Source organism: Phascolarctos cinereus, unplaced genomic scaffold (genome assembly GCF_003287225.1).
Source record: "Phascolarctos cinereus isolate Bilbo 61053 unplaced genomic scaffold, phaCin_HiC Scaffold_3;HRSCAF=262, whole genome shotgun sequence".
In the NCBI taxonomy this organism is placed as follows: domain Eukaryota; kingdom Metazoa; phylum Chordata; class Mammalia; order Diprotodontia; family Phascolarctidae; genus Phascolarctos; species Phascolarctos cinereus.
Window position 1 is genome coordinate 200,160,665 of NW_027555736.1, and position 26,211 is coordinate 200,186,875.

Consider the following 26,211-nt stretch of genomic DNA (forward strand, 5'->3'; position numbering starts at 1 on the left):
TCAAATTATTATCTTTTCCTGAAAGACAAACTTGTTCATTATAATTACATAGCCTACTGTTTGAGTCTTCCCTCCCCCAATCTCATTTTATAGATGAGGAAACTACACACATATTTTCCCCCAATAGAATTTGAACTCCTTGGAGGCATGAGATATGCCATTTTTGTTTTTGTATCCTCATTTAATCACAGAGCCTAGTGCCTCGTTCGTAGAAGGTGCTTAATAAATGTTTATTAATTAATAAAATATTTAATTGTAGAATAAAATAGAAAAATTATGTAAAATTTCTTTAAGATGATAAAATATCTAAAATGTTCTGGGTGTTGTCATGACAGAAGGTAAAGATTAGTTTGAGAATTATGTAGGCCTATGGATATATGAAAAAGTGATATGATAGTTAGCTAATTGACCTTAAAGTTCTGAACTTAGAGACAGGAAGACTTCTGCCCATGTCTTACACATACTACTTGTTTTCCCTTGGGCAAGTTACTCAACCTCTCAGCCACAAATAAGGTAAGATAAAGAGAAGTTATAGTTATCGATCATTAGAGGGAATTTACACACACACACACACACACACACATACACACACACACACACACACACACAGAAATTCTCTCCATCAATGTAATTAGACATCTTGAACCCCACACTCACCCCCTCTGAGAAAAGTTTACGCAGCTGACATAAAACTATATTTGAAAGGTTGTATTAAACTCCCCAGTGAGGTAAATCTATGTTTTAGGGAGATAATGATGGAATGCTCATTGGATTAAAAGATACCATCACCAGGAATCTCTGATTTTTTTGGTTAGGAAATTCAGCTTTACGGAGTGTAAGAAATTAAAATTTGAATTCATATTTCAAATGGAATCTTTTGCCACAAATAAAAAGGCAGCTTCTCTCAAGCTTCATTTTTATGACCCTACTTAATACAGTGGGAACAGAAAATTCAATTAATAAAAGAGCAGTTACTAAGCTCCTACAATAAGCCAGGCTCTGTGCTAGGCGCTTCATTTACAAGTGGAAACATTCTTACTCTCAAGGATTTCAAAGTTGAAGGAAGAAAACAAGTACCTATGTAAATATGTATGAAGCGTAAAGATAAATATAAACATACAAATACATAGCATGGATACAAATAAATATAATGAACATAGATACAAAGTATGTACTTAACTACACAGAGTAGTTAAGTACAAAGTAGTTTGGGAGTGAGGTCACTAGCAGTGGAAAAGGATCAGGAAAGACTGTATAGAAGGTGGCGCTTGGGATGCATCTTGAAGGAAGAAATGGAGTCTATGAGGTGGAGGTGAGGAAGTAATGTATCCCAGGCATGGGAAGACCAATGCAAAGGTACAAAGGCAGGAGATGCTATATAGTGTGTAGAGAAAATGTCCATTTGGTGAGGACACAGAGTGTGGGAGAGGCAGTAGTACGCAGAGAGACTGGAAAAATAATTTATTGGCATCATCAGGTCCTTTTCAGCTGTTTCTTACAATCGAAGTCCCACAAAGGCCCTAACTTCTAGGACCAGTGATCTCTGATTTGCTAATGGTAAGTAGGGAGTTTGGCTCCCTTCACTGTAAGAACAAGCTGAAATGTGTAAGCAGTGAGAAACTACTGGAGAGGGAGGAAAGATAAATTAGAAGAGAAACAAATCAACGGGCTGAAAGATCCTGAAAGCTGACATATATCAGAGCTGAAAACATTGGCAGATTTCCAAAGGTATTTTGGCAGAAGGCATTCAAGTTTAGATGAGCAAACTTTGAGAGGAGGGGGGAGTGAGTTAGCTGGAGAAAAGGCAAAAACAAAAGAGGCAAGAAAGAAAATTTAAAAGAGGGAATCAGAGTTGAATTAAAGAGGAGACATCGATAGGCTCCTGTTTTAATTAGGAAGAGACAAGAAAGGTTTTTCAGTCACTGAACATTTACTAAAAATGAACAGCCAATAAGATTAAGCAGTGGCCCTGGAGGTTTCTCTGATTCAGCATATTGTGGTTCAATCAACCACAGACAATAAGAAAATTGATAAATATAATTTTACCTCCCTTGACCCTGGACAAGCAGCATTTACAAACTAAGGACCATATCCTACTATTGATCTCTTCATGGAAGTCCCATTGACTGAGGGAAGAAACTGAAAACCTTAGCAGAAAATTCCTTATCTTCAAAATGCAGAATAGTGAAACACCAGATCAATATTTTTAGATTTGTTTTTTAAGATAGAGATGAATTTGCTTTGAGACGTGTTACAATTTTTTTATTAAGTGAGTTGCAAAACTATGAGAAAATTGACAAGGAGTTTCTGAGATAATTGCCAAGAACTTATAACAGAAAATAGCGGTTAACTGTGATTAAATTAACCTAGTGATATACAAAGAGAAAGCTGGGTGAAGTTTCATGGAGAACCAAGTAGAAAATGACCTGAGAGTCCCTGTGTATTGATGTTCTTTTCCTTTCTATGAAAGTTGTTTGCTTATCTGGATGGCTAATCTCTGTTTTGGTAGCAACAGTGGCAAAACTCAAAAAAGAAAATTCTAACTAAAAACTAACTTGATCATCTATGTGACAAAAAGACATCAATTATATGAATGTATGATAAAGCATGTACTAAGGTCTTATTAGGGGCAGCTAGGTGATGTAGTGGAGAGTGCCAGGCCTCAAGTCACGAAGATTCATCTTCCTGAGTTCAAATCTGCTCTCAGACATTTAACTAGCTATGTGACTTTAAGCAAGTCACACAACCTTGTTTGCCTCAGTTTCCTGTAAAAGGAAACAGCAAACCACTCCAGTATCTTTGCCAAGAAAACCCCAAATGGGGTCATGAAGAGTTGGACATGATTAAAAAATGACTGAACAACAAAAAAATCTTACTACATGTCAAGCATTGCCAAAGAATTTTTCTTATCAGCCACCACTCTTCTTAAAAAAATGCTACATAAGATCAGATCATTGTGTTTAAAGGTGCTGAGTGTCATGCTGTTAATCACAGAATCTCAGAATTTCAAATCTGGAAGGTACCTCTGAGGTTATTGAGTCCAACCCACACCTGAATCCCTTCTTTGATCTCCTTGACAAGGAGTCATTCAGTCTTTGAAGAATTCTAGTAGAGACCAACTTACTGCTTCCAGGGACAGTTCATGGCTTCTAGTTCTGCTTTCTGGAATCAAGCAGTGGTTTGTCTGTATGGACAGATATTTATAAACAATGCCAGATGATGTCACTTCCATACTCAAGAAGCATTAATTATTTCTCTTGCCTTTAAGAATGGGCTTTTAAAGTCCTTCACAATCTGTCTTCAGTCTACCTTTTCTAGCCTCATAGAGCAATACTTTCCTTCACACACATTGACTAACACGCTGCTGCTGCTGCTGCTGCTGTTACCTCTGCTGCTACTCTGTGTGTGTGTGTGTGTGTGTGTGTGTGTGTGTGTGTGTGTGTGTGTGTTTATCTAATGCAGCTCACAGGAAGACATAAACAGACAACTCTGGAATCTCATCTACCCCAGGGATTTTGATTCCTGCCCAGAGAAAAGCAGAAGATTGGGGCCACAAAGCTGGTCCTTCTGCTCTCCTTAGAGAAAGGATACATTACTAGAATTATACCTGTAAGCCTCTCCCTTAAATATTACTTTTCAAGGATAAATAATTCCATTCTTAGATTCAAGTTGCTTTCCAGGCTAATATCCCTTAAAGGGGAAGGAATATCCCAAACTTCACTTCCTTCCCACAAAATGCTATTTACATAAAAGACCATCACAAGTCATGAATAACAATTAAACCCATTTATCCAAGCAAGTAGCAAACAGAAATAAAAGAAAATCATAGAGATTAAAATATACCAAGAAATACACAGAGTGAAGAAGCTGTCCCAAAGCTAGATAGTGCAGAAGATAGAATTTTGAGTCTGGAGTGAGGAGGATCTGACACTTACTAGCCTCAGACACTTACTAGCTATGTGACTCTGGACAAGTCACTTAGCCTCTGTCTCAGGTACTTCAAGGGCAAAATGGGGCCCATAATGGCATTTGCCTTCCAGAGTTTTTGTGAGGATCAAATAAAATAATATCTGCAAAGTGTTAACACAGTGACTGGCACATGGAAAACACTTAATAAATGTTTGTTCCTTTCTTCCTTCTCACTCAACCAAAAGACAGTGCCCCTGAGCTCACAGAAAAGGAAGTTTCCCAAAGTCTCCAGGGAACAAGATGGAAATCTAAAACATATAAAGGCATTAACTCCTTTACACGTCTGATGCTTTCCCAAAGTATTTTCCCTCTCTCCATGAGACTCTCCCTGAAGAGATCCTGGAACCACATGTGTTTTCTCTGAAGTGAGAAGTCAGATCTCTCCCCCCTCAAGTTCTGGAGTCAACTCTACCCCTTATATAGGCATGAAGTGACAATAGTTATTCTCCCTACCAATTAAGAGAATCTTATGCAAATTTACCAGGCTGAAATTCTAGTTTATACCTGTATGCAATATTCCATGATATTCCATCTCTTGTTTCTGTACTTTTGCATAGGATTTCTCCATTTCCATAAAGCACTGCCTCCTTGCCTTCCTCTCTGTGTTAGAATCCCTTTCTTCAAAGCCCCCTTCAAGTGCTACCTCCTACAGGAAACCTATCTCAATCTCCCCAGTGGCTAGAGTCCTTCTCTCAAAAATTACTTTGTATATATTTTGTATTTGATGTGGACATGTAGTTTTCCACCAACAGAATGTAAGCTCCTTGAGGGCAGGTACTATTATAATTTTGCTATTTTTATCATGATTACCTAGCACAGTGTTACATCCTGGGCACTGATAAATGCTTGTTAAATGAATGAACACAACTTCACAATTTTACACTTTTAACCTTTGCTATAGTATATGGTACATTTTTGTGCATAGATTATATGAGAGTTTTCAACCAGGGGTCCATGAAATTTTTTTAAGGCTTTGATAACGATTTCTCAATATAAATGGTTTCCTTCCAGTCTTAAATGCATTTTATGAGTTTAAAAATATTATTCTGAGAAAGGGTCCATAAGCTTCACTAGACTGTCAAAGGGGTCCATCTCACTCACACACACACACACACACACACACACACACACACACACACACACACATTAAGAACTTCAGATTTATAAAATTATGGAATGTTAAGGCTGAAGGAGACTTTAAGTATTAACAAGGAGGAGGAAACTGGGGTGCAAAGAATAAATATTTGTTTAATTAAATTTAATTGAAAAATAATTAAGGGGCTTGCTCAAGGACATACAATGAGTTAATGGCAAAATTGTGACTAGAACGTAGCCTCTTATTAGCTCACCTATTTGACTTTTTTGGCATGTCTTAATAACAGAAATTTTATTATGCTCTTAATATAGGCTTAATTATACATATATGTATACATATATATATATGTATGTGTATATATATATATAAATATGTATGCATGTATGTGTGTGCATATGTATATGAGTACATATATACATACATACATATACATGCACACACATACACTGGAAAATATATGGGGAGAAAAGCTTCCCATAAAAATAAAGGCTTATCTTTTTAATAGTAACATTGTATTGGCATTGCAATATGGCAGTGAGATGTAATACAATTGTCTCTAGAGAGCTGAAAATGAATATTACCCAGAGTACAACTGAGAGGCGCACGGTATGTGTGAGCAGCCTGAAATGTATAACAAATGAGGAACTCTGGAGAACAAAATAAAAGACATAAATAAGGAATTGTGTGATAGGAAGAAAATATGAGCTGGTCAGGCAACAAGAACCAAGGATGATGGTAGATAACCAGAATGCCCCACTGGAACCCTCAGAATGTCAGGAGACATAAAGGAAGGCCTCCAACAGTAGGATGAGTATCTTTTATTGAAGTTATGGGAAGACAAAGGCAAGAGTAACACAGAATGAGCAGGCATGGATGTATTATTATCAGCATAATTGCAGGGCATTCCTAAATTGATAAGCTCTCAGATTCCTATGAGTACTTGAACGTACCAATAATTAGTTCATTAATTAATTGTATTTTAAAAAGCCTTCCGTATTTCAAAGAGTCCATGAAACTATCTCCTTCACTGGTGCAGGTTGAAACTCATCCATGCCTTATTATTCCATGGACTTTTATATTCATGTCTTTCCTTCCATAAATCTTCCAGGTGATGTTTATCCAATGTACTGGATGCCTGAGAAATGACACAGAACATAAATATATTTGAGAGAAGTCAGCTATTTTTTCTCTAAAATAAAATAAACTTTGGCCCCAGAAAAACATAAAGCATCATTGTGTGATATAAGATGAAAGTATGATATTGTACAAAGAGCCTGGACTGGTTTTGGAGTCAGAAGACCTGGTTCTGCTACTTAGTGCCTGTGTGACATTGAGCAGATCATTTAACCTCCATGAACCTCATGATCCCCATCTGTAAAATGAGGAGAGAAGGGCTAGATAACTTCTGCTGTCCCTTCTAGCACTGAATACTCTAGTCAGTGTATCTGTTAGTAAAAAAAAAAAAAATTGTTAAGTACCTAATGTTTGTTTTCTGGCAGTATTCCAAGCACTATCTATGCAAAGAAAGGAAAAATGGGGTCCACGCCCTCAAGGAGCTTACATTCTAATGGAGGAAACAACAGACAAGTAATTCTACATATAAAATATATATATGGTAAAAATAGCAGGTACTGTTAAAGGGTAAGACACCAGAATCAGGGGGGAAGGGAAGTAACGGGGAAAAGGAAAAGCATTGTACAGATGGTGGGATGTGAGTTGAGTCTTGAAGGAAGCCAAGAGGGATAGACGAGAAGGTAGATCATTCCAGGAATAAGGGATAGTCAATGAACAGGCATGAAGTCAAAAAATGGAGTGGAAATCATGTGGAAAGAAAAGTGAGAAAGTCAATGTTGCTATGAGGTATTTCAGGACTTGAGGATGAAGCTAATCCCGTTAATTCATTCTCATTTCTCTTCTTCTCTATCCTCCCTCTACCACCATTCAATGGCTAGAGCAGTTTCCATCTTAGGCTGAGAGCTTAAAACTTGGCTACTCTGTTTGGCCTACTACCCTTGCCTCCTTTCCCCTGACTTTTCTTCAATATGATACTGAACTTCATAAAACATCCTCTGTAGCTGTGAACAGCAGTCCTAGAATCATCTGTCTATGAGTGGGAAGCAAAACCTGAGTCACAGAATCTAAAAAAAAAAGCAATCTCTTCAAGGAGGGGGACTACCAGGGATACCCTCCTACCACCCCCACTGGCAAGTTACTAAAGCTCAGAGGTGGAGGGAGGGGAGATTTGATGAGATTCCTAGCTCTAAGGTACTCCAGGGAGTGATGTAGGAGGGTATGCAGAGCCTGAAAACAGAAGGAATCAATTTACTTCAACGTGCAAAACTAGAACTACAACCAGTATATGTGCAGGCTGGTGGAAAAGCTTTTACCTTGCTTTTTCTGCTGTAGAGAAGATCAACAAGGACTGAGCTGTGTTTGGGGCACCAAAAAGAACATAATTATAAGTCAACCCTCAAGTTTTATGCAAGTCACACTGGGAAAGTGAGGGGGAAGAAGTTCAATCTATATTGAGAACAATGTAGAAATCTCAGATGCCATAGATAAGCAGCTTTCCCTGAACCTTAAAGCACAAAGTCGTAAGACTAATATGTAATCTGTGCTTATTTCTAGAGAAGTATGTAAATTCAATGTGCACAACAGGAGAAATACCAATGTGAGATAGACACACAGCTTGCTCTCCTGGCTTCCCAAAAGGGTCAGGGCAACAGCCAACATGAGTACAGGTACAAAGTGAAAGGCATATAACTAAATACCACAAACCACCTCACGTATGATGATTTTATATTACCAAAATCTGATCTATGTCTCATTTTCCCTCTCTTTAAATTCTCTATAGCTCTGTACACCAACAGCCTTGTAAGAGGATAATATTACATCCATCAAAAGGAGGGATAAAAGCTCTGCATGTATGTATACACACATATACATGTATATACCCATACATGGTACACATATATATACATGTGTGTTTGCACAGTAGTTCTCTTTCAGTGGTAACAAAGAATTGAAAATGTAGGTGGCCTGAGCAAGTTATGATACATGAATGTGATGGGATGATATTGTGTTATAAGAAAGTCCTGCCTTCAAGGAGCTTACAATATGATGGGGTGACAACATACAAACCAATAATACAAAGCAAGCAATAAACAGAATGAAAAGAAAATAATTAAAGGAGAGAAGTCACTGGAATTAAGAGAGGTTGGGAAAGGCTTACAGTAAAAGATGAGGTTTTAATTTAGACTTGAAGGAAGTTAATGAGGTCAGCAGTCAGAGCAGAGGTAGAAGACCATTTCAGGCATAGGGGACAACCAAAGAAAAGACTAGAGAAAAGAGATGGAGTGTCTTGTTGGTGGACCAGCCAGGAGACCAGTGTCACTGGGTCAAAGGGTACCTGTCAGGAAACAAGGTTCAAGAAGACTAAAAAGTTAGGAAGGGTGGGTCTTGAATACCAAAGGAGGCAATAAAAAAGCCAAGTTTATTGAGTAGGGTAGTGACATGATCAGACTTACACTTTAGGAAAGTCACTTTAGTAGCTCAATGGAGGACGGTTTGGAATGGTGAGATATTTTTCTTTTTTTCAATAGTATTTTATATTTTTCCCAATTACATGTCAAGATAATTTTAAGTATTCATTTTTACAAGATTTTGACTTCCAATTTTTTCTGCCTCTTTCCCTCCCATCCCTTCTTTCAAAAATAATAGGTAATTTGATATAGGTTAGGCATATGTTATCACGTAAAACCTATTTCCATATTAGTCACAGTTGTGAAAGAAGAAATAGACCAAAAGGAGGAAAACATGAACAAGAATAAAGCAAGTGAAAAAAATATGCTTCAATCTGCATTCAGAGTCCATCAGTTCTTCATCTGGACATGGACAGCGTTTTCCTTCATGAGTCCTTTGTGCTTGTCTTGGATCATTGTGTTGGTGAGAAGAGCTGAGTCATTCATAGTTGGTCATCACACAATGTTGTTGATACTGGGTACAATGCTTTCCTGGTTCTCCTCATTTTACTTTGCATCAGTTTGTACAAATCTTTCCAGGTTTTTCTGAAATATGTCTGCTTATCATTTCTTATTGAAAATAATATTTCACATTCATATTTAGCAGCTTGTTCAGCCATTCCCCAATTGATGGGCTCCTTCAGTTTCCCATACTTTACCACGGAGTGGTGAGAGATTTGAGGCAGGTAGACTCACCAATAGACTATTACAATATTCCAGGAGGGCCTGAACTAGAATGATGGCAGTGATAGAAGAGAGAAGGGAGTATATTCAAGAGATATTACAGAGGTGAAATTAAAAAGCCTTGGCAATAAATTGGATATCAGAAGTGAGAGATAATAGGCAGTCTATGATGAGTCTTACGTTGTGAGCCTGAGGGACTGAGAGGATGGTGTTACTCTACTCTCTACATTAATAGGGAAGGTAGGAAGAGCAAGTTTTTTGGTTTTGTTTTGGTTTTGGTTTTTGTTTCATCTGTTTTGGACATGTTGAGTTAGGACATGTCTGCTAGATATCCAGTTTGAGATGTCTGAAAGGCAGATAGATTTAAGAATCATCAGCACAGAGATGATAATTAAATCTATGGAAACTGATGTGATTACCCGAGAAGTAATATATATATGGAGAAGAGAAGAGAGCCCAGGATAGGACATCTATAGTTAGAAGACATGATCTGGAAACAGTCCAGCAAAAGAGATAGAGCAAGAGCAATCAGATATGTAGGATGAGAACCAGGAGAGAGTAGGGTCCTAAAAATCTAGAGAAAAGAGAGTATCAAAGAGAAGAATGTGATCAACAGTGTCAAAGGCTGAAGAGAGGTCAAGGAGAATGAGGACAGAGAAATGGCTGCTGGGGTTGGAAACTAAGAGATTCTCAATAACTTTGGAGAGAGGAGTTGCAGTGGAATGATAAGGTCAAAAAGCTGTATTGTGAGGGATAAAGAAGAAAGTGAGAGGAGAGAAAGTGGGAGCACCTATTATAAATGTCCTTTCCAAGGAGGTTAGATACAAAGGGCAGAAGAGATATACTATAATAGTTAGTGGGGTTGGAAAGATCAAGCAAGGTTTTTTTTTTTCAGGATTGAGAAGCTATTTGAATGTTTGTAGGCAGTAGGGAATGAGCCAGTAAATAGGAAGAGATCGGAATTAAGTGAAAGACTGGGGATGACAGAGGGGGCAATCTGTAGGAGACCAGATAGAGTGGAATCACTTGAACAAGTGAAAGGTTAGGCATGGTAAGGAGTAAGGCCACATTATCATGTAAGACAGAAGTAAAGGATGAGACAGTGGCAGAAGACATTTGAGTGAAAAGAGATGAGGAAGAGGGAAAAAGAGAGAACTCATGGCAAATGGCCTCAATTTTTTTTCTGTAAAATATGAGACATAATGCTTGACTGAAGGGATGAGATAAGGAGAGTTATGGGATGTTTGAGGAAGGATAATAAGGTTTGGAAAGGCCTCTGTGGAGAGTGGGATAGTCAGTTGATAACGGAGATATAGAATAAGGATTGCCTAGGAGCAGAGAGAGTCCAGTTGAGATTGAGGCTGTATAACATAAATTTGTAGTTCCCCAGTGAGAATGACTGAACGATTTTCCCTACCTTCATTCAGCAGCACATGTGTAGGCACACAGGTGGCAAATGGTGGGAGTGATCCAAGAATGAGGCTTGGCTGGGTGTAATTGGTGATGTAAGGAGGATGCGGATTCAAGACAGGAGGATACTGTAGAGGTGAACTGGTTCACCAAGGGGTCAAAATGAGGGAAAGAGAAGAGTAGCTAGCATAGGGGAAATGGTCTGGGAGAGAAATGAGGGGTCAAGGGATTAGAGGTTACAGTCAGAGTAGTAGTAGTTTTTTAAGAGGAGAAAGGAGAGCAAAAATCCAATAGATTACAGTCAGAAAAAGGAATTTCAGAATTCATGAACATAGTAGCTGAACATTTGCAGGTGATGGAAACATCAAGGATATGACTATCTTTATATGTAGCTGAGATGGGATGGAGGAATAATGGGAAGTAAGTTGGATAAGGAACTAAGTGATTAATAATTGCTTGTTAACTGACTGACTAGACCACCAATAAAGTTATGGACCTTGTTTCTCTCAGAAATAAAAACAACAAGACACCTCATTTGCCATCCCATTAATACACAACTACAGTGTAGTGTAACATGCCCAACAAGTTAACTCCCTGGGTATGTATGATATAATTAAGAGACCAAGTAGATAGTGACACTTAAGCATGTGAGCAAAGAGACTGAAGGTTGGAACATCTGAGTAATGTGAGTAGGAGTCATAGTAAAGGGGAACATGGGAGCAATTGATTGTCTACCTGCAAACTGTGTGACTCCCCAAGATTCACTTCCATGTCTAAGCATGATCTTTATGACCCCAAGTGATGATCCTTGATTCAGTGCCAGGTACGTAAGGTATAGCTTCTAGGTTGGGCCAAGGCAGGTGACCCCCTACCTGTTATGCTGCAAAGAACCCTGTGTCCTGCCAATTCTCATGGAATAATCTCAATAGGATTATCCTACTAATCATATCTTTACCCCCAAGACCGTATTTAAATTGGAATTTCCGAGATCTTTTAGTCTCTGAAGAGAATAAAAGAGTACTCAAGTACCCAGGGCCAACAGACGCAAAGTTATAGAGAGTTATATATCAGTGTGTATCTGGGTCCTTAATATTCCCTCCTAACTAATAAGTGATTAATTTACATTGAAATAGATTTATTGGCCAAGTCCAACAATTTTAAACTACATTTCTGACCAAAATTGCTCATTAATGGGACTAAGACCTTTCCTTTGTACAATATGAAAATATTTGAACATAACAGAACTATTTTGATATAATCATGTTATCTACGATTTTACACAATAAGTAGTTTATAAAAGCTTAACACAGTTGTATCACTTCTGCTGAACAATATTGTTTATAGAGGATATGTTACTGAACTGGGTGACCCTGGGTAAATGATTTCTCCATGTTAAACCTCAGTTTCTTATCTGTAAAATATGTGTTCATACGTATTAAATTACGTGATTTCTAAGATGATTTCCAGCCATAACACTCTTGTCTATTCTCAAACTTTCAGGGTTTGAAAAATATGTATGTATGTACGTATCTATCTATCTATCTAGAAATACATTTAAATTTGATCTCCTTGGTATGGGGACTCTCAGGAGGAAAAAAAAAACTTACCAACACAAAGCAGTTCTGGGGGTGGGGGTGGGGCATTTTATAATCTTAGAGAATGGCCTGGAGGGTAATAATAAGATGACTTATCCAGAGTTAGGCACTGGGTATGAAACCAAGTCTTTATGATACTGAGATTGACTCTAGCCATTATGCTGTATAGAAACATTCCTAAAATCTGATTCATTAGTGTGATAAACATGGCCTTCGTACCCCCATATAAATCTATTCCTTGGCATTTCTTACTAATATTATTAATATTGCTGTATTTTGTGTTATTTTATTTATGTATTACTTTAATCACTTTTATGTATTACTTTAAGGTTTGCAAAGCACTTCATGCATATTATCTCATTTTATTTTTACTCTCAACATGTTATTTTTTTGTTTGTTTGACCCAAGGTTTAGATCCTCCAATTTTCTAAATCTGCTTAGTGTTACTGCTATGTGTCAGGGATGCATTAAAGGAGAAAAGATCACATTCTATTTACTCCCTTTTCAATAATAATTATTTTGGGATGTTTTTCATCTCCACCCACATCATCCCAGTATAGAAAGCAAGAATAAAAGTCTAGCATGTGCCTATAAATACTGAACTGCCTGTGAGTAAAATATTTATTTTATAACAAAGGCTACAATATCTGCTGTCCACTATCTGAACTTGCTATTTCTCCGTGGACCAAAAGGAATGTTTTTCAAATTCTGATAAATTGTATTTGGACTATGTCCAAAAATCTTTGCCAGCTAAAAACCGGTCAGGTTTAATACCCAATTGTTCAGCCTTACAAGACACTAATATAGAAACAAAAACTTCTTTGAAAGCTAGAGGATTAGATAATTGTCAAGCCATTATTTCATCTACAACACACATTTCAAGTTTTATTCGAACATCAGAAGTATTTTCTTAATAGAATTACAGTAGATTTGAGATACTTGAGAGCAAGAGTATATTGAATTCAGTTCAATTCAACTCAACTCACACTGAGTGCCTCCTATACTCAAAGCATTCTGCTAAGTCCTGGGAACAAAAAGACAGAAATGAAATAGTTTCTGCCATCAAAGGGGTTATGTTGTACTGGGGTATAAAACACACACACAAAGATGCAAGGAGAGACATAGATAAGGGTGAGCTCAAACAAAACATTTTAAGAAAACTTGAGGAAGAAGAGAGCATTACACTAACTAGGGAGAATGAGGAAAGGCTTCATGGTAGAAAATTCTACCTGGGCTGAGCCTTGAAGAAAGGTAAGGATTTTGAAAGTCAGAGAAGAAGAGGGAGTGCATTCCAGGAATGAGTGCAGAAGTCCAGGATATTCTTTATTCTATAATATTTTGAGACTTTAATTTGTCAGCATTTTTGAAACAGACATTGATTGAATGCTGAATTACAAAGCAATATCTAAAACTACTAATGGTTTATACGTAAAAATATTTGTCCAAATCTAATGAAAAATTACATGAAAAGATAATTTACCATGGAACAATTTTAACAATAAAAGCTTTTGTAAACATCAAAAGTATAGATAACTTACAACTTCAATTGCGTTGCCTTCTTCTCAGGGTCTTTCTCTCCCTTCTGGGATCTCTCCATGGGAAAAAAAAAATCTAGAACCCATGTCTTCTCCCTGATCCAGGCTTTTATCACCACATATCTAAACTATAACCTTCTATAGCCTTCTAGCTGGTCTCCCTGCCTCAAGTCTCCCTCCACTTCAAGACACCCTCCACCCCTCTGTAAAATTGACCTTCCTAAAGTGCAAGTCTGACTATGTCACTCTTCTATTCAGTAAAATCCAGTGAGTCCCTATTGCCTCTGAGATCACATGTAAAGTCTAGTTTGACTTTTAAAGGCCTTCATAGCCTAGCCAATAGCTATCTTTCCAGGTTTCATTCACCTTGTTCCCATTCATTTTATAATCTAATGACTCTGACCTCCTTACTGTTCTTTACATAAGATATTTCACATTCTGACTTTGCATTTTTACTAGCTAATCTCTATGCCTAGAATTCTCACCTTCCTCACTTTGACCTCTTGGTTTCCCTGGCTTCCTTCACACCTTCTGCAAGATGCCTTTCCTCAACCTACTTAATGTTAAGCCTTTCCCTCTGAGATTATCTCCAGTTTATCTTGTATATATCTTGTTTGTACATAGTTGCTTCTGTATAGTCTCCCCACCTTTAGCTTGTAATCTCCTTAAGGGCAAGGGCTGTGACTGCTTTTTATTGTATCCTCAGCACCAGCACAGTACCTGACACATTTGTTCAGCTGTTTTTCAGTCTTATCAGTCTTGTCCAACTCTCTGTGACCCCATTTGGGAGTTTCTTGGAAAAGATAAAAGAGTGGTTTGACATTTCCTTTTCCAGCTCATGTTACAGGTGAGGAAACTGAGGAAAATGAGGCTAAGTGACTTGCCCAGGATCATACAGCTAATAAGCATCTGAGGATGGATTTGAACTCAGAAAGATGAGTTTTACTCCAGAGCCAGTACTCTATCCACCGCACCACCTCACTGTCCATACCTGGAACATAGTAGGCACTTAGCATGTGCTGAGTTGATTTTACTTGAAGAACCTCTGTCCTATATCAGTTATTCCATACCTGCTATACATAACCCTTCCCCCTCCAAAATTGTCTTTTTTCTTTTAGAAATGAGGTTTCTAAGAGCCTTTCCTTCTAACTACACTGACCCACTAGACCCTCCATTGTAACAAAGAAAAAGAAAAATGCCTCTGCCAATCCCCACACAGAATAAAAAGGTATCTTTGAACTTCAGTTATCTAGGAAAGTTAAGTTACTACAATTAACAAAAGTTGATAGTCTTTAGAATATTATGTTATTGTGTATATCATATTCTGCTAGTTTTATATTGGTTCTTGCAAAGTTACCCATGTTTCTCTGAATTCCTTATAGTTGCCTTTTTTTTTTTTTTTTGCTAGGCAATGGGGTTAAGCTACTTGCCAAAGGTCACTCAGCTAGTAAATGTGAAATGTCTGGTCTGAGACTGGATTTGAACTCAGGTCCTACTGATTCCAGGGCCAGTGCTGTAGCCACTTCATTACCTAGCTGCCCCCTATAGTTGCCATTTCTAATGTTAGTGTACCATGACATTCAATTTTGTTTCTAGCTTTTAGGTACCACTAAAGTGCTGCTATTGATATTGTGACATATAGAAGGCCTTTCTGTCAATGACCCCCTTAAAGTTCCAAGTAGTGAACTTGCTACTAGGTCAAAAGGTTAACAATTCAATACTGTTATTGCAAAATTTAAAACTATTTTCCGAAACGATTGGAAGGATTCACAGTTTCAACAATGTATCAACTTGTCTATCCTTCCTTTGTCCTTCCTATATTACCCAACTCTATTTTTTTTATTATATTTGGCATTTGAAAAAAGGGATGTGAAGCAATATCACAGAGTTGTTTGTACATTTTTTTTTTATTTTTAGTGATGTAGATCATCCTTACATATGGTTATTAATAGTTTTTGGGTTTTTTTAAAGATTTTTTCCAAACTTTTAATCCTTGGGGAATGGATTTGAATTATTTGGTTGTATACAATTATTATTTAAATAATCTCGCTGTCACTACACATAACATTTTCTTAGTTCTGCTCATTTCATTTTTTATTATTTCATGCAAGTCTTTCCATGTTTTTATAAGAGGTTTTTCTAAGTTCATCACTTATTATGGCATAGTAGTGTATCATCACAATCACATACCACAGCTTGCTCAGCCATTCCCCAGTTGATGGGCCTCCCATCAATTTCCAGTTCTTTGCCACCATAAAGAGAGTTGCTATAAATATTTGAGAACATATGGTTTTTTCCCCCTCTTCTATCCTGATCACATTGGAAAGCAGACCTACTAGTAGTATTGCTGGGTCAAAAGGTATACACAGTTTTATAACTCTTTGGGCATAATTCAAGGTTGATCTCCAAAATGATCACTTTACAGTTCCGTCAACAGTGTAGTAATGTCCCAAATTTTCCATATCCTCTCCAATATTTGTCATTTCCCCTTCTATCATTCTAGTCAATTTGACAGGTGTGAGACGATGTCTCAAAGTTGTTTTAATTTGCATTTCTTTAATCAATAATGATTTAGAATATTTTCCCATATAACTATGTGTAGTTTTGATTTCTTCATTGAAAAACTGCCTGTTCATATCCTCTGACTCATATTCTTATAACTTTGACAAAGTTCTCTAAATGTGTAAGACATGAGGCCTTCATTTCAAAAATTATCTCCAATAATTTTTTTCTGCAATTTTCTGCTTTCTTTCCGATCTTGACTACACTGGTTTTATTTGTATAATTTTTTTTATACTTTATGTAATAAAAGTCATCCATTTTATATCTCACAGTGTTCTCTATCTCTTATTTGTTCATAAATTCTCCTCTTATTCATAAATTTGACACATAATGTATTCCTTATTCTTCTACTTTTCTTATGGTATCTTCCTTTATATGTAGGTCATCTATCCATTTTGACGTTATCTTGCAAGATATTGGTGTATACCCAATTTATGACAGAGTGATTTCCAGTTTTCTGAACAATTGTTATCACATAGCATATTTTTATATCAAAAGTTTAAATATTTTTGTCAAACACAGTTACTATAATCATTTACTACAGTGTGTTGTATGTCTACTGGGTTCCACTGATCCACCTTTCTATTTTTTAGCCACTATCAGGTAGTTTTAAAAATTATTACCTTGTAATACAGTTTAAGATCCATTACTGCTCAACCTCCTTCTTTTCCATTTTTCATTAATTCCTTTGATATTCCTCAATTTTTGTTCTTCCAAACACTTGAGATGGCATTGAATATGCAGATTAGGTAAAAATCATCATTTTTATTATACTGGCTCTGCCCACCCATGTTCAATTAGTATTTCTCCAATTATTTAAAACTTACTTTACTTGGATAAAATGTGTTTTATAATTATGTTCATGTATTTCCTGGGTTTGTCTTGTGAGGTATACTCCCAGGTATTTTATACAGTCTACAGTTATTTTAAAGGGGGTATCTCTTATAATCTCTTCTTGCAGAGCTTTGTTTTTGATATATAGAAATGTTGATTATTTATGTGGGTTTGTTTTATATCCTGCTATTTTGCTTAAAAATGATTGTTTCAACTAACTTTTTAGATGAATCTCTAGGAATTTCCAAGTATGTCATAGTATCCCCTGGAAAAAAAAATTTGTTATTGTATTGCCCATTCTGATTCTTTCAGTTTCTTTTTTTTCTTCTCTTATTGCTATTGCTAGCATTTCTAATACAATATTGGTGATGATGGACATCCTTGTTTTACTCCTGATCTCATTGGGAAGGCTTCTAGATTATCCTTGTTACAAATAATGCTTGCTGATGGTTTTAGGTAGATGTTTCTACATTTCCATTTATACCTATGCTTTCAAGTGTTTTTAGTAGGAATGAATATTGTATTTTTGTCAAAAGCTTTTTCTGCATCTATTGATATATTCATGAATAATTTTCCTTAGGTTAAACAATTCTGCTATTCCTGGTATAAATTCTACTTGATCACTATATGTATTCTTTATGATATATTGTTGTAGTCTCCTGGCTAGTATTTTATTTAGAATTTTTGCAACTGTATTCATTAGTGAAATTGGTCAATAATTTTTCTCTCTATTTTTGCTTTTCCTGGTTTAAGTATCAGCACCATATTTGTTTTATAAAATGAGTTTGGTAGGAGTCCTTCTTTGCCCATTATTACAAATAATTTATTTAGTTTTGGAAGTAGTTGATCTTCCAATGTTTGGTAGAATTCATTTATAAATTCGTCTGGTTCTAATGCTTTTTTTTCCCCTCAGGAAGCTCATTTATGGCCTATTCAAGTTCTTTTCTCTAAAATATGTTTATTTTGATATTCTGTTTCTTCTTCTGCTGATCTAAGCAATTTACATTTTTATAAATATTCTTCCATTTCACTTAAATTAAGTGCATTGGCATATAATTGGCAAAATACTCCTAATAATTGCTTTGATTTCATCTTCATTAGGGATATATTCATCATTTTCATTTTTGATATTACTAATTTTGTCTCTCTTTTTTATCATATTAAGCAATGATTTATCTATCTTATTAATATTGTCATAAAACCAACTTCTAGTTTTACTTATTAATTCAATGGTTTTCTCACTTTCAATTTTTATTAATCTCACCTTTAATTTTTAGGATTCCTAATTTGGTATTTAATTGAGGATTTTTAACTTGTTCTTTTTCTAGTCTTTTTAACTGCATACTCCAGTCACCGGTCTGCTCTTTCTCTATTTTTTTTATGTAAGCATTTTGATATTTTTTTTGTCTGAATACTGCTTTTGTTGCATGCCATAGGTTTTTATGTTGTTTCATTATTATCATTCTCATTAATAAAAATTATTACTTAACCCACTCATTCTTTAAGATTAGATAATTTAATCCCCAATTAATTTTTTTATCTATGTTTCCATGGCCCCTTATTAAGTATAATTTTACTGCATTTTGATCTGAAAAGGATGCATCTAATATTTCTCCTTTTCTGCATTCAACTATAAAGTTGTTATTACCTAATGTAGGGAGAAATGTTCATCTTATATGAAATTTGTTAAAAATATAATTTAAAAATAAATTAAAATAACTTAAAAGGGCATAGACCAGAATCAAAAGTTTTAAAAACAAATGTTTAAAAATTGTTTTTACATGCAACTGGGAAATAAGATATACAGGCAATGGGGTATAGAAATCTATCCTGCCTTACAGAAAAATAGAAGAGGAAGAGGATAAGAGAAAGGAAGGGTGTGAGAGAAGGGAGGGAAAATTAGGGGAAGGAGTATGCAGAATGCACGCCATCTTGGGGTGAGGGGAGGGAACAGATGTGGAGAAAATTTGGAACTCAAAATCTTGTAGAAGTGAATGTTGAAAACTAAAATAAATAAAATTAATTTTAAAAAAAGAAAAACAATGCTAAATGGTGAAGGAAAAGGAGGGGAACAAATATTTATTAAGTGCCTACTATGTGCTAGGTACTGTGCTACTTTACAAATGTTATTTCATTTGATTTTGACAACAACTCTGGGGGGCAAGTGTTATTATTATGTCCATTTTACAGTCCAGGAAACTAAGACAAAGATGGAATGACTGAGCCATGGTAACACAACTAGTAAATGTTTGAGGCTGGATTTAGACTCAGGTCTTCCTAACTCCAAGCCCAAGACTCTATTCATTATATAGCCTAGCTGACATAATTCCCATTGTACAGGTCTATGAAGATCTAATGAGAATCCCTGATACCTACCACAATGTCTTGTATGCAGTAGGCACTTAATAAATCTTTCTTAAATTAGAATGAAATGCTCAGAACCATTCCTCACTTCTAGGTAGCTCTGTGGCACAGTGAATAGAGAATGGAACTTACGGTCAAGAAGACATAAGTATTAATCCAGCCTGAGGCATGTATTAGCTGTATGACTGTTCTGTGCCTCAGTGTCCTTCTCCCATAGAATGGGGATAATACTAACATATTCCTCCAAGGGTTGTTGTATAGATCAAATGAGATAACATATATGAAGTGTTTTCCAAACCTTAAGGTGTTATATAAATGATATTATTACCACTCCTACTCCTACTCCTATTACTACTCTACTACTGCTTTTCATCCACCTCCATCAAAATCTCTCCATTATAAATCTCAATATTTCAGACTCTTCTTAATTCTAAGTTAAAATCCTAGTTAAGGTGTGAGGCTATATGGTAGGATGGATGCCATGCTTTTATTAGAGTCAGGGAAACCTGAAGTCTAAAACCCACCAAATATTTGCTAGATGTGTGAGCATGGGCAAGTTACTAAATTTTTTCTCAATCTCAGTTTCCCCATTTGTAAAATAGGGATAATTATATTATAGTATCTGCCTAGCATGGTTGTTGAGAGACATAAATAAGATAATGTATGTAAGGTGCCTTGCCAACTTTAAACCCAATCCAAAAAGCAATTATTAATCACTTATGGAGTTTATATTCCCATTTCCCTACAATGGGAGGGAAGATAGTAACCAAAAAAAAAAAAAGAAGCTATTACAATAGTCAATCAGGATGATAAATAAGGCCTGTGTTACAGTGGTGACAAAAGTTATAGAGAAGACACAATAGATGCTAGAGATGTGTTGGAGGTGGAATCAGCAATATCTGTTATATGACTAAATATGAGATGGAGAGGAGTAAAGTGCTAAAGATAACTCCATGATTTTGAAAATAGGAGACTGGGTAGATGATGGCTCTAGGAACATAAATAGTGAATTTTATCAAGTTTAGAGGGAAAGAAGTGAGTTTGGCTTTAGAAATGTAGCTTTGAAGGCGATAGCAGCATATCCAGGTGGTGATATCCTATAGATAGTTAGAAATATGATTGGGGCTTGAGAACAGAGGTCAGCTCTATAGATATAGATGTAAGAGTCACCTGAATAAAGGTGTTTTTTGAAGCGATGGGAGTGAATCAGGGGTGAGGAATGTTCAAATATTTTTCGAGTACAAAAAATATAAGACAGTATTTTTTGTCAAAACTGGTCAAACATTTTAAGGACTTGGTAATCACTAAAAAAAAAACAGACTCCCCTCTTTTTACATTCAAACATTTCACAGTTGTCATATGACTCAATCACATATTATAATATATATGTATATGTAAACTTGATGCTAATATCACATAAATATCCAAGAAATATGTGTACCATATTTTAAGACAAATTTACATAACATATGTAAACAAATAAGCTTTGAACTAAATTTCAATTAATTTTTTAATATTAATACTAAATCGACATTAACTCTAATTTAAGCAACCACTTACCAAGAAAGTTTCGATTTACTTTGTGGGTTAAAACACATTTGCCCTTTTAGAATGTACAAAAGAATTTTTAAAGGGAAAATATGAAATATCATTACTGCTTGCTTACAACAACAGGTGAAGCTCATTTTTGCATTATCACTCAGTGATATTTGTGATTATGTAAATTATCTTGAACACATTTTTAAAACATCTCTATGTATTTAAAGACATCAGCCTATGAAATAGTTTAAAACTTCCTAGATGATTTTTCTACAACTGAAAGTTTACATACATGCAGATCTTCTGAATGTCACTTTAAGAAAAACATTGCTGACAACAAAGTCAAAGCTCCTACATCGAAAGCCTCCAAGAAAAGTATGAATCAGTTCCAGGCCTTGGAAGAGCTCAAAAGGGATTTTGAGAAGCAAGTAAGGGAAATAGAGGAAAAACTGGGAAGAGAAATGAGAGTGATGCAAGAAAATCATGAAAAGCAAGTCAACAGCTTGCTAAAGGAGACCCAAAAAAATACTGAAGAAAATAACACCTTAAAAAATAGCCTAACCCAAATGGCAAAAGAGGTCCTAAAAGCCAATGAGGAGAAAAATGCTCTAAAAAGAAAAATTGGCCAAATGGAAAAGGAAGTCCAAAAGATTACTGAAGAAAATACTTCCTTCAAAATTAGAATAGAGCAAATGGAAGCTAGTGACTTATGAGAAATCAAGACACTGTAAAAAAAATCCAAAAGAATGAAAAATTAGAAAACAATGTGAAATATCTCATTGGAAAAACAACTGACCTGGAAAATAGATCCAGGAGAGAAATTTAAAAATTATTGGACTATCTGAAAGCCATGATCAAAAAAAGAGCCTAGACATCTTTCAAGAAATTATCAAGGAAAACTGCCCTGATATATTAGAACCAGAGGGCAAAATAGAAATTGAAAGAATCCACAGATCTCCTCCTGAAAGAGATCCCCAAAGGAAAACTAGGAATTATAGCCAAATTCCAGAGTTCCCAGGTCAAGGAGAAAATATTACAAGCTGCAGAAGGAAACAATTCAAGTACTGTGGAAACACAATCAGGATAACACAAGATTTAGCAGCTTCTACATTAAAGGACCGCAGGGCATGGAATATAATATTCCGGAGGGCAAAGGAGATAGGATTACAACCAAGAATCACCTACCCAGCAAAACTGAGTATAATCCTTCAGGGGAAAAATGGTCATTCAGTGAAATAGAGGACTTTCAAGCATTCCTGATGAAAAGACCAGAGCTGAATAGAAAATTTGACTTTCAAATACAGGACTCCAGTGGAACATGAAGAGGTAAACAGGAAAGAGAAATCATAAGAGACTTATTAAGATTGAACTGTTTATTCCTGCATGGAAAGATGATATTTATAACTCATGAGACCTTTGTCAGTATTAGGGTAGTTGAAGGAAAAAAATTAGTATGTATATATAGATAGATAGATAGAGGGCACAGGGTGAGTTGAAGATTAAGGGGTCATATCTGGAGAATAAAATTAAGGATAGAGAGGATGATACTCAGAGAAGAAGAAAGGGAGAGGTAGAATGGGTAAATTATCTCACAAAAAAAAAACAGAAAAGAAAAGTCTCTCACAGTGGAGGGGAAACAGGGAAGGTGAGAGGAATGAGTGAATCTTATTCTCATAGGATTTGGCTTAAGGAGGGAATAACATACACATTCAATTGGGTATGGAAATCTGTCTTACCCTACAGGAAAATAGGGGGAGAAGGGGACAAGAGCAGGGGGATGATAGAGGGAGGGCAGATTGGGAAAGGGGTAATCAGAAGTAAATACTTCTGAGGAGGGACAGGGTCAAAAGAAAGAATAGAATAAATGGGAAGGTAGGATAGGATTTAAGGGAAATAGAGTTAGTTTTTCACAATATGTCTACTATGGAAGTGTTTTGTATAACTGCACATGTACAACCTATATTGAGTTGCTTGCCTTTTCAATGAGGGTGGGTGTGGAGGGAGGAAGAGAGAAAATTTGAAACCTAAAGTTTTAAAAACATATGTTTAAAAAAATGTTTTCACATGCTACTGGGAAACAAGAAATACAGGAAATGGGGTACAGAAGTCTATCCTGCCCTACAGGGAAATAGAATGGGAAGGGGATAAGAGAAGGGGGGAGAGATAAAAGAGAGGACAGACTAGGGGAAGGGATATTCAGAATGCATGCCATCTTGGTGTGGGGGAAGGGGTGAGATGGGGCGAAAATTTGGAACTCAAAAACTTGTGAAAGTGAATGTTGAAAACTAAAAATAAATAAATTTATATTTAAAAAAAAGAAAAAGAAAAACATTGCTGAATCAATACTTTCACATTTGTTCACAACAACACAGAAGTTTGAATAAAAATAATAAATAGCTAACATTTATCTAGCACTTACTACGTGCCAGGCATTATACTAATTATCCTACAAATTTGATTCTCCATTGTATCCATAATCTCTTCAGGGTGCACTGTCCATTCAGGATATTCATCTATCCTCTATCTCTGTACACTCATGCTCATAGGCACACACACACACACACACACACACATCCATATATAGAATAATTCAATGAGCTGACCATTGAACTTCACCATTGTCATCATCTAATCAGTATGTATTTTTATCCATATATCATCCACACTGATATAGAGAAACCTCATAAATATTTTATAGAGATAAAAGGGGTGACATTTAAGTTAGTAGTTGTTGATATAACCAACAAGCTACTTTTTTTTTTAGTGATAATACAGTTATGGCTTTTTGTGTTCTTTTAGAATCATTCTTGAAAGAGTTTGATAATCAGTCTCTGAATACCTCCAGCTCAGATTTCTCATGAATGACTTTGGCCAACACTACCAATTTTTTTTGGTAAGATTTCTACTTTGCCTCATAGCATATTGGGTACTAAGGTGATAGAGATCAAAAGTAGTTAGAATACTGTTCATGAAAATAGGTCAATATAGAAGTGACAATAAATCTGTTCCATTTCACATATATTTGTTGCCCCTTCAATTTCTTCTACAAAATGTTCTTTGAATAATCAGAGTTGGCATATTTGCATCTGATAATAACAATAAAATTAACAACAACAACAAAAAATAGCATTTACATGTTGCTTTAAGAGAACTTTCTAATATCTCATTTTATTCTCACAACCCTGGGAGATAGGTGTTATTATTATCCTCATTTTACAGAGCATAAAACTGAGGCAGAAGTTAGATGATTTGCTCAGGGTTATATAGCTAAGTAAATATCTGAGGTTCAATTTGACCTCCAGTCTTTCTGGCTCAAAGACCATTGCTCTATCTGCTGTGACACTTTGCTATTTCAAGACTTGATTTTCCCAGGCTTGCCCTTCCCCTCCAACTACATTTCACTGTTTTTTGTAAAGTGATTCCTCAGAAAGACATAAATAGAGAGACAGAGACAGAGAGACAAAGAGAACTTGTTAAGCACTTACTTTGTGCCAGACACTATGATAAATACTGGGAATACAAATACAAGAAAAAAGAAACACAGTCTCTGCCTTCAAAAAGTTTACTCTTGAGGAGGAGAAGACATAATAGAGTGCTGAAACGTGTGAAGGAGAGGAGCAGGAAAGTACGCATATAACCATAACATGGAGAGGTGGTCTGGGGCATCACAGTAGTATGAGTCTGAAGAGGTATTGATGGTTGGCATGAGTGTGTTCTCAAGTGGAGATCTGGGAGGAACTAGCCAAACCAAGGAAAAGGAAATCTACTAGGACAGAAGTAGAAAGGCTTCATGAGGTGGAAGGGGTGTCATGGTCAAGTCTGGTTTTGAGGAGACCACGATGGCTGGTGTGTATACTTATTCAAACCATTTTCTGTGAATTTCCATGCCTTTGGCAAATTTTCCATCATCTGGGAAACACTATGAAAGTGTTTTCTATAGTTTGGTGTGTGAATTTCAGTTTACAGCTGTCAAAAATCTATATAATTGATACCATTTTTTATCTCTTCCATTAGACTAAATAGTTCAGTATCATCACTCATCACCAAGCAAGCAATGCTCTAGATTATCAATGCTTTCATCACTCACTCAGGAACCTCCATTAGCTATGAGCCAAGGGGTATTTTTTAGAGATGATATTGAAGAGCAATTTCATGCTTTAATACAGAACACGGTGATTATTTTAGGTGCAAGGCACTTTGAAAACATTCATCTCTTGGAAAATAGGTATTATCACTGTCATTTCACAGATCAGAAAGTGTAAATAGAGAGGGGAAGTGATTTGCCCAATATCCCAGTAGCGTCAGAAGCAGAATTAGAATACTATCAAATTTGTCCCCTGAGGTATACGGAGACTATGAGACTGTAAGACCACACTTCTCTCTAGTGGTTATGCAAATTACTCACAAAATCTGACTCTGATTCTGATTCCATTAAGGGATAGTTTAGCAGCATAATTACTTTCTTTAGCATCCTTTTAAAATCTATAAATAAGTGCCAGGGATGGTAACATGGTATTATTTCCAAAAGTTTCGACAATATGAAGGATTTTCTGTGTATGTGTCGAAGAATCAATGTTTTAACTTTGATGTTACCTGATACTATAACTGTTTTCTTCCTTCCAAATTCCCAAAATAAATTCATGCTGTATTTAATAAGCCGATTCATAATAATTAAAATGCATGTTAGACATATTTGTATTTTAATAAGATTATTTTAAATCTTCTTGCATAAATACTATTATGTAGGTGAGGTTTTACATCATTCTGATGATAAGATATTGAATTGCCTAAAATCTTGACTTACTTTGCCCTTGTAAGACATAACTAGTTAATCATTTAAATCACTCTGAAGCAAACAGCTTAAGTAGTGAGGTATTTTGGCTGAAATGATCTAGAAGTGCTACTTTTCAGAAAGTACACTGATCGTCTTATCATCAATGTTAAATGACACAACAAAGTAATTCTGGTAATTTTTTCATATTCATTGAAGATCTCCCCTAAATTCCTCATAAGTAAGAAGATGAGAATGGAAAATGTAAAGGATGATAGAATGAGTATATACATGACTGATCCTTATTCTTCCTTTAAGACAGTCATCTGGA

At 35.8% G+C, this 26,211-nt stretch overlaps 1 protein-coding gene across 1 annotated transcript in view; it reads right to left on the reverse strand.

Moving 5' to 3' along the window:
* Positions 1-5,882: 5,882 nt before the first annotated feature.
* LOC144456202 (uncharacterized) overlaps positions 5,883-26,211 on the reverse strand; it is a 55,951-nt gene continuing 35,622 nt past the window's right edge. The window contains exon 2 of the mRNA XM_078150638.1: positions 5,883-6,200. The gene's annotated coding sequence lies outside the window, so the exon portion shown is untranslated. The remainder of the gene's footprint in view (positions 6,201-26,211) is intronic.